Source organism: Hibiscus syriacus, unplaced genomic scaffold (genome assembly GCF_006381635.1).
Source record: "Hibiscus syriacus cultivar Baekdansim isolate YM2019G1 unplaced genomic scaffold, ASM638163v2 tig00112383_pilon, whole genome shotgun sequence".
NCBI lineage: Eukaryota > Viridiplantae > Streptophyta > Magnoliopsida > Malvales > Malvaceae > Hibiscus > Hibiscus syriacus.
Genome location: NW_024063319.1, coordinates 158,508 through 171,510, shown reverse-complemented (window position 1 = coordinate 171,510; position 13,003 = coordinate 158,508). Strand labels below are relative to the sequence as shown.

General features: G+C 33.3%; 2 long non-coding RNA genes across 3 annotated transcripts; both read left to right on the top strand.

The window, feature by feature from the left end:
- Window positions 1-7,339: 7,339 nt before the first annotated feature.
- On the top strand, window positions 7,340-8,906 carry LOC120178894. Of its 2 annotated transcripts, none has more exons than XR_005521562.1 (3): window positions 7,340-7,617; window positions 8,254-8,402; window positions 8,836-8,906. It is a non-coding gene; the product is annotated as an uncharacterized LOC120178894 (long non-coding RNA). The 2 variants fall into 2 exon arrangements; XR_005521561.1 differs by having other exon boundaries at window positions 7,340-8,165.
- Window positions 8,907-9,171: 265 nt separating this feature from the next.
- LOC120178895 lies at window positions 9,172-10,358 on the top strand. Its single transcript, XR_005521563.1, has 2 exons — window positions 9,172-9,313; window positions 10,063-10,358. It is a non-coding gene; the product is annotated as an uncharacterized LOC120178895 (long non-coding RNA).
- The last annotated feature ends 2,645 nt before the right edge of the window (window positions 10,359-13,003 follow it).

The following is a 13,003-nucleotide window of genomic DNA, read 5'->3' as shown; positions in this document are numbered from 1 at the left end:
TGTTGATCTTTCAATAGGTCGAATTGGTTAGGTGTAGTTCCTCGCTGCTGAGTTAAGCAACCACAATCAATTTTTGAAGGTGCTCTTGAATAAAGTATCTTTCGTCTTGAAGTTGAAAATTGACTCTAAAAGATGCAAAAAATTATGTATGTGAAAAAATGATAAATGTGATGCTCTTAAGTATGTCTAAGATGTATGCAATATGAATTAGTTTTGTTTTATCTCCTGACTGGAGCCTCGTGCTTTGTCTGCCGATCTAGTCCTTGGAATCGATCATGCCACATTTTCTTCTCGGGTTGCAGCTTCGAGGACCTTTCACATTTGAGACTGTCCTGTTTGAAAATGTTTTTCTCCTTTCTCTTATTTTAGAAAAAAATATAAGAATTTTGTAAAACATTGCATTTTAATTCAGGCTCACAATCGAATCAAATCGTAAACGCGAGTTCACAGAAAATCAAAAGAATCAATAGCTCTTTCATGGTTTCAGAGTTATAGCTCTTTGAAAAATACTCAAATTGATTAGTTGGCTTTAGGTTTGCCTCCTATTTTCTAAGGTTTCAGCCATAAAAATGTCATTTTTCTCAGTCATTGCAACATGTTTTTTTTCTTGTCTTGGCATTTTAATTGGATGCAGACAAAATGACGCAACTATCATGATCAATTACTAGACCTTCTATTTCGATCCTCTAAAATCCTTCATTTGTTCAAGCTTTGTAAACTCCTCTAACAAAGGCGGTGCAAAAAATATCGATCTAAACTGAAATTCTTGAGTGCTCGTGTAAAATTGACTATAACATGTGTTCCTTAACTCCCTTAGTTCATAATTATAGAAAACTCCTTGTTTAGATAAATTTGATTTAATTTGCCATTGTCTGGCTAGCCGAATCCATAAAGTTGGGGCGTTTAACCAATTGCTTTAGAGTGACATGTTAATATTATAATCACTTTTATCAGGTTAACTAAAGGGTTCATCTCATCATAAAGTCTTCGGCCTGATAATTACAGTAGAGCAAAAATCGAATTGCCAAGTGTCCGAGCGATGTCATGGTTTGAAATGCAATCTATTCATAAAGCCAGGGATTTCGAGTTTCCTCTATAACCAATTGCCTTAGTGGAATAGCTCAGCTTTACGGATTTAATTTCTTAAGATTGTCAAGAAGAACCTGTTATAGTCTAGGTGTTTTTTGAAGGTAAAAAAAATTTCATCTTTAGAGTTTAATTTCCTAGCAACTCTCCTAAACTAGATTCACCTACTTGACTATTCCATATGTAAAGATCATCATCATCATTGAACGTCTTAAACAAAAGTATAATAACGTCATATGCAAAAGATGCCCCATGTTGTCCGTTCCTATGCATACCTATATACGAAGCCTCTTGTTCATTCCCTTATGAGAGGAGAAGGCTATATCGGTTATTACAAGAGAAGGGTACGGTGTTTGAGCGTATCTTCTTGGGTAAGGTCAAAGTCCTTGTTTTATCAGTTTTTAATCGTGTTATTTTGTCAAAGATCTATAACTCCAATCATTTACAGAGTTTTTTTAATTCAGTTGATATTCAAAGAATTTCAAGTCTGCAAATTTGATTTATTGCTCGTCGTAAAAAAACACTTAAGAAAAAATGAAAAACAAATTCAAACAGAATGCTGCAAATGATGAAATGATATTCCTCCTCACTTAGATGCCCCGAGTTGTTGAAGTCGACCCAGTTCTTGTTGAGCATCTTCTGCACGATTCTCTTGAATGCGTAACAGTTCTCAATAGTGTGCTCTAGGACACTGCCATGATATTTGAAATGAGCATTCTCATCATACCACTTGGGGTATGGGAGCTTCATGGGTTCATCAGATATGGTGACACTACGTGGGTGTCAAAAAGTACCTGACGGTACAGCTGCAGTTGATTTTGGTTTGAAGATTGTAACACATTTATTAGTGTTATAGGTGCTCACGTTGTTAATCTCCCCATCCCTCTTTTTCATAGGAGGTTTCTTACTTGCCTCCCATTCTTCAATCTTGCCTTGCTTTATGGTCGTTTCTACCATCTCCCCGGCCATAACTAAGTCTGAAAAATTACCGGATTTGATTACAACTAGGTGCCCAAAGTAAGAAGCTTTTAGTGTTTGCATAAAGAGCTTCGGGTTTCTTTCTCATCCAAGGGTGGATGAACTTGCACAGCCAAATCCCTACACTTATGTGTGTATTGTCTGAAACTTTCATTATGCTTATTTTCCATGCTTTATAACATAACTCGATCTGGCCTCATGTCATTGACGTGTTTTTATTGTTCCATAAATGACTTGGCTAAATCCTTCCAAGTCTTTATATGGGATCAGCTTAGTTGATTGTACCACTGGATGACTGAGCCTGACAGACTCTCCTAGAAGTAATTGATTAGGTGTTGGTCATTTTCTACATATCCTGTCATCTTTCGGCAAAACATGGTGATGTGGGCGGATGGCCAGCTGTTTCCATCTAACTTCTCGAATTCCAGGGACTTGAATTTCGGAGGAAGAACCAAGTCTGGGTCTAGACCGAGTTCGCGGTATCGACTCCTTGGTAGTCATGGTCTCCTTTAACTACCTTCATTTGCTTCTCCAATTGCTTGATTTTGTCATCAATCTTCTTTGCTTTGTCATCTTCGTCCAAATCCGGTATATGGTAATAACCTAGATTGTTCTCAGGGTTAGATACAGTAGTCTGTATCTTTATAGCAGATGTGGTCTTGCCTTTTGCAGTGGATGAGTCCCCTTGAAGTTCTGGTAAGATTCCAGGTGACAACCATTTGCGGGGTAGGTGGCATAGTTACCCCTTCCGATGAACCTGCCCTAGGTACTCTTGTCTTACGTAGGCTAGCTAACTTGGCAATAATTTGGTCGACCAAGAACTCTTGGTTCTTTGTGATTGCATCTAGAGTACTCAGATTGATGTGGTTTATCTTATCTTCTAGCTCTCTCTGTAACTTCAACATATTTTCCTTGAGTTGAGCGATTTTTGCTTCCATCTTCTTCTTTTTGAAGTGAGTGTTATGTGGATGGGGTGTGTCTAATTCTTGAGGTGGTATCTCCAGTATTTGTTCCCTTTTTTTAATGAGACATTCTTCTGTTAGTTAATGCTAATGTAAAGAAATGAAAATAACAAAATGCAAAATATGTTTAAATGCATGATACATGCAATGTTCAAGGCATTGATCCAAAAATATGTCTATTATTATAAATAATCCTTTATTGGGGGAAAAAGTGTTATTTCTTAAGAGGCAAAAAACCACTATGTCTTCTAGACCCCGAACAGCTTCTAACAGGTTTATTAGTCTTCTGCCTTCATCTGACGCTGGTTGAATACCCTGTCTAACCGCTCTGGCTTCTTTAGCTAAACTGTGTAGTTGATGAGCTACTTTATGTACTTGTCTCAAGAAGTCTCGAATAGTTGTATCTCTGGTTTTTATTCTCTGCTGAGTCTGTTCCTTAACGGAAACTCCATTGGAGTCATCCATCGTTAAGAGCTATCTGAAGTTCATTTGCTTGTTTCTTAAATTCATCAACAATGGCCTCTATCTCTGCTAGGGTTTTTCCATCTTGTTCTTATTGTCTTTGAAGGGACACTCCAGGTCAGTAACCTTTTTCATCTGCCCCTACAACTTTTGGTAACTCAAAAGGTTGACTTTTGATGTGCTTTGTGTAAATCCCGGTCCATTCTGAGTCTTTTCTAACCATAGCCGGACTTCTAAGCTTTTCATCTCTTGTATTATAACCCCTTTGTCCATTAATGCAAATTATTTACGTTTAACGAACACGTTTTTGGTGGATCAACACCTATTTTGAATGATGTAAATGATAAAATTGAAAGAGAACAAAAATGAAAAGAGTTAGTGAGGTAAGGATAATAATCAAAACAATAATGCAAAAGTTCTACTCCACATGCTTATTATTCCTACCAAGACATGAGCTCTATCCTACATGTTAATTTTGAATCAGTCCTAACCGCATAAATTTCTAGTTCACATGCTTTGAACAGAAAATAAAGCAGGAAATAATCTCAAAGCAGCCTAGGGTTTGAAATGAGGTTTTGGGGTGGGCTCTAATTCCATGTAATCTTCTGGTTTAGGTTCTAGAAAAGGTACTCAAGTTCTCCTTGCTGGTGCCCCATTGGGCTTGCCAAACCCTTAGTCCCAAGCCCATTACAAGCTTATATGGACTAAGTTAAATTCGAGAGAATACATTCCCTTATGCCCATACGGAGAATAAATTCACACGAACACATAAGGTATATGAATCCCGAAGGTTACTTTCTAGGCCCAATGGGAGAATAAATTCTCAAGAAGGCGTCGGTTTCATCCCCACTTAAAAGGGTTCGGAGCTCGGGTATAGAGCCAGAGATGAAAACGTTTTCAAAAATCTGAAATCATTAAAAAAAGTCAGTACAACTATTTATTTGAAAATATAATCAAAAGTAAACAATAAGAATCGAATAAATAAATTAAAATTTAAACTTATAATTTTTGCTCAAAAAGACAACCGGAAATTAATTTCGGCCTGACTCACTTACCTGTCCCCAGAAGAGTCGCCAAGCTGTCGTGGTCGTCTTTCGGTTGGGCCAGGAGTTGGGCTTTGATGTGAATAAATGGGTTAGAGTCGCCACCGATCATTTAAAAAAAATTTAGGTTGATCGGACACCATCTTACCTGATTTGCGTTTTACCAGAAATGTGTCGGGTTCGGGAGTTGGTTACAATCAAGGAAGGATTAACACCCTTGTATTGCTCTTTCGGTACCAATTAATTTGTCGGTTGTCTTAATTGCGAAAAATTAGAAATTAAAATTAAAATTTAAAAACCCTATTCGAATTGCTTACCTTTGATTTAAAAGAGTGCCCTTAAAAGGGTTAAAAAGATGTTATATTGGTAAAATAAAATGTTGAATCAATACGAAATAAAGAAATGCTAACTATGAAATTGAATATTAACAGTTACTAAAAAGAATTACAAAAAATGAACTAAACTTTAAAAGAAACAAAATAAAATAAAAACAAAAGAAAAAGGAAAACAGGGACAAAAATCGAATTAAAAAATGGCAAAATTAAAAAGATATAAATGAAATAATAAAAAACCAAAAATGTTTGCTAAATTAAAAAAAATAAAATAAAAATAAAATAAAAAAATGAAAGAAATGAAAGAAATGAAAAACAATTAAATTAAAGCAAAAATTAAATAAAGAAATGATTACATTAAAGGAAAAGAGAAACTAGGTGCTGAATTTAAAAGAAAAACAAAGTTAAAATTAAATTTAAAGCGTAGAAGATAACTTACAAATAATATAGAGACCTTGGATGCAATTAACCCTAACCCAAACAAAAACACGCGGATCCCCTAGGGAGATCCGGTCGGGCTAGCGGGTCCAATATATAACCAAAAACAAATACCAGCCCACTTCATTTTTACTCCTTTCCCAAAATAAACACCTCATTCATCTCCCAAATCCTCTCAACTCTTCCCAAATTCTAAACTCACTAAAACACTCACCTTGACCTTGAGACCCCAAATCCAAACCCCAAAATAGTAAAATAAAACCTCCTCAACGTAGATTAGGCGAAAAACATCGAATTTTCACGTTTTTCGGTGAAACCCTTTCGCTTCCCCGGCATGCTTGCTTTATGTTTTCCTTGGCTTTTGGCTTTTTTGTGTATTTCTTTGCTTGTGTGTTGTTGGGTTGTTCGCTTGTTGTGTTTTTTCTCTCTATGCTTTCGGTTTCTTGCCTTTTGTTGGTCGATGTTGGTTTGTTGATGGGTTCGATGTTCCCCGTTGTGTTAATGGTCTCGCCGTTGATCTCTGTTGTTATTTATATCACTCCTTAGGGGGGTTGGTTGTTGATCTTGGAGGGGTCGATCTCCTCATTTTGGGCCTACCGACGTTCACGTGGCTTGGAATCCTGGGATGGTGCAGCCTCGGTTTTCTCGGTCGGCCGGTTCTTCTTTAACTCTTGACTGCCCGTGTGGCGTCCCTTGCAACCTAGACATGAAACCCTAATCGGGTTAAGGTCGAGTCAGGCCCGAACCCGATTGGGCTTCTGCTGGACCGTTTGGACCCTAACTTTGGACATAGACCGAATTAAAAAAAAAATAAAAAAAGAAATTAATAAAAATATATAATAACAAATAAATTAAAATAATAATAATATATTGAAAAAAAAGAAATTTAAAACTATATATTATATATATAATTTTTAAAACCGTTTTCAAACTGTATATTATATAGTTTTCAAAATGTTTTAAAAATCATATATTGTATACATTTTCAAAATGTATTTTTAAAACTATATATTATATAAATTTTCAAAATGATTTCAAAACTATATATTATATAAGTTTTTCAAAATGTTTTAAAAACTATATATTATATATATGTTTCCAAAATGCTTTCAAAAACAATATAATATATATGTTTTCAAAATGCTTTCAAAAACTATATATTATATATATTTCAAAAATCATTTGCAAACTATATATATATATAAAATAAAATAAAAAAATAAATACGGACGAAAATGAGTCTACAACAACAACAACAACAACAACAACAACAACAACAACAACAACAACAACAATAATAATAATAATAATAATACACATTACAAAAACTAGTGTCTGTAGTTTGCTATGGTGCAGATTGAACTATTGTCATTTTATTGACCCTGACTATCCAATCGACAAAGTTTATTCTTGCTGCAATAGATCTCATTGTCTTTTATGCTTACTTAATTCAAATCTTCACTACAACAAATTTGTCAATTTAAGACAAAATTTCTATATGACGTTACGTATATCGTCACAAAATATACTATAATGTAATATTTTTTATGTTCGTCATATTTAATGATTAATGATATATCTTTTATGACAATTTTAAAAATGTTCATTGATTATTGTCATTATATGTTTGACGTCAAAATCTTCTCACCAAATTTTTTTGTGGGAAACCTTTTAATGACATTTAGATAAAATAATAACGTTTCTAAATCGTCTCCAATAAAAATAGGTATTAGTGACGATTTATTATAGTGACAATTCAATTCGAATTAGTGGCGTTGCACATTCTTCACTAATAAATTTTATTCGTAATAATTTAATTTATCATATTTTATAAGATACTAAAAATAATATTTTATTATTATCACAAAAAATAATTTTAACACGACGAAATTAATGTTTTAACGACTTTTAAGTATAAAAAGGTCGCAAATTTTAAAAATTTTATTTCCCTCTTACTTCAGCCCTATGTCACTTTTTTTTAAATCAATCGCCGCAAGTCTTTTGGACCCCCTAGACTAAATTAGGATCTTTCAACTTTGCCTCTTTTCTTTTATGGTTTTTCTCGACAAAGCTACGAACCCTTCAACATTTTTCTAACTCCTTTTTTATCCTTCTATCAATCCTGATTCTTTCTCAGGCCAGGTATAGTTGAAATTTTTATTTTTTGTTTCCATAATCATGTTCGATTTATTGTGGGTAAAGCTAGGTCACCCCTAGTCTTAGTTTTGACGTTCGCGAACGGTAATGGGGGCTCTCCTTCAACGTTCTTCGAGCTCATTTTTTTCTTCTCTCAACTCTAATTCTTTCTCAGGCCAGGTATTGTAGAAGTTTTTACTTTTTTATTTCCATAATCATGTTCAATTTATTGTGGGTAAAGCTAGGTCACCCCCTTTTTTTGCCTTTAATTTGAACATTCCTTCGTGTGTTTGTTAGAGGCTGTCATGTGTTTGTTGAAATGTCCAAATATGATATTCTTGTGGTGCTCCACTGTTGTTTCATTTTTTTATCGGTTTTGTAACCTACCTTTGTCTAGGCATATTTTTTTTGGTTGCAACAGCCTCCATAGATTGAATTGGTTAATATTTTACCTTCAATAATTGAAGCTAAATCACATGTAAAAGGATAGTTGTGGCAGTCAACCTTTTTAGAGAAAAAATGAATATGTCGTTTTGTGAGTATCGAGTCTGCTTGCTAGACTTTAGTGAAAGCAATGTGAAACATTTAACAAAAGAGTTAATGTAATACTTGCTGACAAGTGAAAACAATGTGAAGCCTTTAACAAAAGAGTTAATTGAATATTCGGAAGCAAGAGATCAAGAATTTAAGGGAGTTCTTACAGCCAAGATTTGCTCCCTTGTTAAAAAGTAGGTTCCGTTATTTGTTTGTCTTTGTATGCTATAATATTTGTAATCTTCTTATATATTATTTATGTTTTTGGCTCTGTATTTTCAGGTATCTTTTTTGTTGGTGGAGGGATGCTGAAATATTTATTCGGAATTACTTTGGATTATTGCCCAGTTGATTAACAATCATTTTTATTGCCTCAGGTTTGCCCCAAAGAGAATTTGGTACATTGATCAGATGCTAAGGTTCTTTCTGATGTATGCTTTTTCCTCATTGCATTGTTTTATAATTGCACCTATTGCTGTCTTTGTTCGTAGTTGGTGTTTCCAGCTTAATTGTTTAATCCTTCATGGGTTGCATTTTATATGTGGAATTTGTTTTCGTAAATGTTTATATGCTACTTGAAGTTTAGCTGGTTGATTCTGTTTCTATGTATTCATAATCGGTGATTTTCTTTCTCTTTTTTCTATGCTTATTAAAATTGAAGACAATATAGTTTCCACGACTTATGCTAAAAGTTTCCAATTAATTTTACTATCATTCATCTCCATGGTGTAATCACGAGATAAGGCAAGTCTTACAAACCGTGATATCAGTATCATCGTTATCTCATTCATTGAAATGGTTTTGTATGAGTTGAATTACTAGGCCACTTTACTTATTCCTGAAAAAAAAACATTTAATTTGCAGTCTTACAAACCGGGATATATTGTGCCACCACCTCCTCCTCCTCAGCCAGAGGTTACTACAATTGATATCAGGCAAGTCTCACAACCATGCACTTACCAATTGACCATTGTAGATATGATAAGATTAATGTCTCTCAGACTTTGTTAGCCTTTTTTTCCCAGTTTTTTATCAATGTGGGTGTTGTAACTGTAATTGAAACTTTGATATTTTCTTGGATCGTTTCTTGTTTGTGAGGATCTATGTCCGATCCTTTTTGGTGATCTGAAGGATGGCTCACTATGGTATGCTAATCACCTTTGATCCCTTAGTTTCCTGTGTTTTCTATTGATACAGTGAGTGGACAGTATCTGGTGCTTCGTTGGGTTACCAACGAATTTTAGCAGTAGCAGCAGAACGACCTATTTTTGGGCAAGGCTATGATGAATATTCGGATAACAATTCTAGTGGAGCTGAATTTTTCCGCTCCGCTTCTCTTACTGTAAGCTTTAGTTTCCTCTATAAAAATTCAAAATTTATCAATCCTATTTTGCTCTGACTCTTCATTTTGTTTGAATTATCCTAATTTAACACTTGTGTCCGACACGTATTTGGATATGATATTCCAAGGACCATCCAAACAGTTGAGAAACTTGGAAACTAATTGATGCTTAAACGCAAGTCCCAAGTAACAGAGCCCCTTATTGGCTTATTTTAATTAAAATATTGGTGGTTGTATACTTTTATTTTCTTCACCATTTTTCTGCAAGTAATAGATCGAATATCAATGTTCGAGCCATCTTGAGTGTTATCTAATGCATTATTCTATTGTACAGTTTGCCTCAATTTTTTTTCGCACTGGTAGTGTACTAGTCACGAACGTCATTTCCACTCGTAATTAAGGTTATCGAATATCAAGTTGAGCCCTATATCCTGAATTACTGTTTTTGCTTAGATGGAAAACATACATAATTTTGGGTTTCACTTCAATGAAACATTTATTGGGTCCAGGAATCACTGCTGATATCCTTGTTCTTATTCTGTTTAGATCTTATTTTATCCGTTTATTTGTAGATACTTGCTCTTCTAATCTTGAGGCATGTTTTGTACCTAGCCAGTGGAGACACAGACGATGAATTATCTAGATATATCTCTGTATGCATGGCTCGAATTTGCATTGATCTTTTTGTAATTCACAACTTTAAATGTTCGATTCTAACTTCTCTTTCTTCTTTATTTTTTTCCATCTAGATTTCCCTCCTTCGTGCTACTGGCCTTCTTCTCCCCTGTTACAGCATATTGCAGCGCCGTAGGGAGCAACAAGTAACTGCTCTTTCTTGAAAAATGACATCACTTAGTTGTGTCATGTTGATCTAGATCACAAGAGAATACTAAGCACGCAGATTCGTATTCGTTTTTCATGATATGTACTATGCATAATTGGTAAGGTTCGAGTCTTGTTAAGAATGTGTCTGGTACTAATCTGTATTTTTCTAATTTTTAATAATTATGTTTAGATATAGTGGAGGCAATTTTTCAACTTCCCTGTAATAAATGATTTTGGTTGTGGTTTAATGCACCTTTGCAGTCCCCTCTAATATTTAAGAGAAATCGAGTGAAAGTATTTATAATAGTTTTTTATATGTTTTAGGATGACATCAGGCAAAGTATCTCGTAAAAGGATTCGAACACAAGAAAATGAAACTCAAAAAGTCTCCAGTAAACTAAATCGAACCAAAGAATCTGAACCTCAACAAGTTATTGATGTCACAAACTCATCAGCAATAGAATCACAACTGACTCAAAGTTTGGATTGAGATTGCTACAACGAAATATTTCACAAGTCATATTATTATAATATTATTTTTATTTTTTTAAACATTTAAACATTTTTATATTTATAGAAATGAAATTATTATGTATTTAGTGAAATATTTGTTTAAATCTTATTATTTTGCAATAAGTGAACTATTTTATTTTATTTAGATTTGTATAAATAAATTTATTTTAATATATATTGTCATTAAAAGTGTCATAGAATATAAATTATGTGTTTTGCTACAATATCTCTTTCGTCACATATAAGTTGATTTTAATGCATTATTTGTGACAATATAAATTATCAATAACGAAATCTTATTTAATTTAGTTATGTAACCAACTGTCATAGATTATAAATTATAAAGTGATGTTATGCATAAACGTCATTCATAGTATTATTAGGTAAAATTTATATATTGTCACTAAAAATGTGACAATATCTCTTTCGTCACATATAGGTTGATTTTAATGTATCAACAGTGACGATATAAATTATCAATAACGAAATTTTACATAATTTAGTGACATAATTAGTTGTCATTGAATATTAATTATATAGTAACGTTATATATAAATGTCATCCATGCTACTATTAGGTGACGATATACTACGTTACTAACAACATGACAATTTTCTTTTCGTCACATATACAATGAAATTATTGTGTTATTGGTGACGATATGATTTATTAATGATGAAAATGTACATCATTTGGTGAAAAATATAATTGTCACTGAATGCAAATTAAACTGTGACGTTATCCATTAGCGTCACTATATATTTAACAATACATGACGATAACACATACATCGTCACTTTTGACATTTAGTGACACACTTAGGGTGACGATCATCATGACATTGACTTTTACGTCACAAAATAGATCTAGTGACATAAATTAAAGTTTTAGTGACAATAACCTAGATGCCACTAATAAGAAAATTTGTTGTAGTGCTTGTTGCCTCAGCCTGATCTTGGGCTTTAGTAATGACATAATTGTTAGAGTATTCCCAAAGACCAACCATAATATGATTGTTATGATACATTTTATTTACCGATTTTATTGAATAAAGTCATTGCCATTATTATTTCTAGTTATATTTTTGTGTCTAACATAAACTGAAAGATAATATAGTCCATACAATAACATGATTATTATTAAATATCCTTAGTTGAATATTATTATGGGTATGTATAATAATAATGTGTTTAAGACTAACATGTTATTGATTGATGACAATGAACTGTCATTGACAAAAATGTCAGAATCGATGCATGAATATATTATTAGAGAACAACATATTGGATTGACCCACTTTTAGCATATGTCTTGGATTATTATTTGACGGTCACAACATTACTCATGGTGATGATTATATGTATGATCCTCATACTTGAGATCATTGCTATAGCAATATATTGTTGTGTGTTTTGATACAGTTAAACATGATCCGTAATTGGTTGCACTATAAAGGCTGATATTGAACATATCGACATGTGTTGTGGGATGTGAATGATTATGATATGATTTGTCCTTCCTACATAATAGAAAATGTCACAGGTCACTTGGTTGAGTGAGACTAGAAATGCATGGCCATGCTCAAATAAGTTGATATGAGATATCACCAGTTATTCGTTAATTATAGTCTACTCTAGATATCAAGAAATAATAGATGAGCTATACAAGTGTGACTATTCCAAGACTTGTGTATATTCTAGATATAAATGGAAAAATGATGTAATACATAAAAGAGTTAGTCATGAAGATGATATGTTGAATCATGATTTCTTGTAGCTTAGGTGACAATGATATATTGTTGGATGTCTCTAATTGTTTGTAATATTAGAATGGTTCTCATATTACTACTAATGTTACAATAACTTACATGGTCACTTCTAAGGTTGTAATGAGCAATGATGAGTGTTCAGAATCGTTAATCTTTGCTCGTTATTTCTTTAATTTTGTGGAATTATTCTTGTTGATTTGGTCATGTTATGCTTGTTTTCGTGCAGGTCTTTACTTTCCAGAATTAGTAACAAAACGGGCGCATTATGCATTTTTTTTATTATTTGGTTACGGCTGGAGACATGGGCACGACGTGGGCTGACATGGTGGTTTTCTAGAAGGTCCAGTCAGCGGCGGTTTCTAGAAGACTTCCTCAGCACGCCTTCTGGAAGATGGACGAGCAGAGTTGCATTAGGAGACTAGTTTAAAGTTTGAATTTAGGAAAAAAATAACTATCTTTAGTATTATTTTATTTTCTTTGTTTATCCTTAGGCTTTAAGAGGCTATAAATACCCATATAGGGTAAGCCTAAACTCATCACTCATATTATAATATTTTTTTCTTTATAGTTTTACTAAAGCTTTC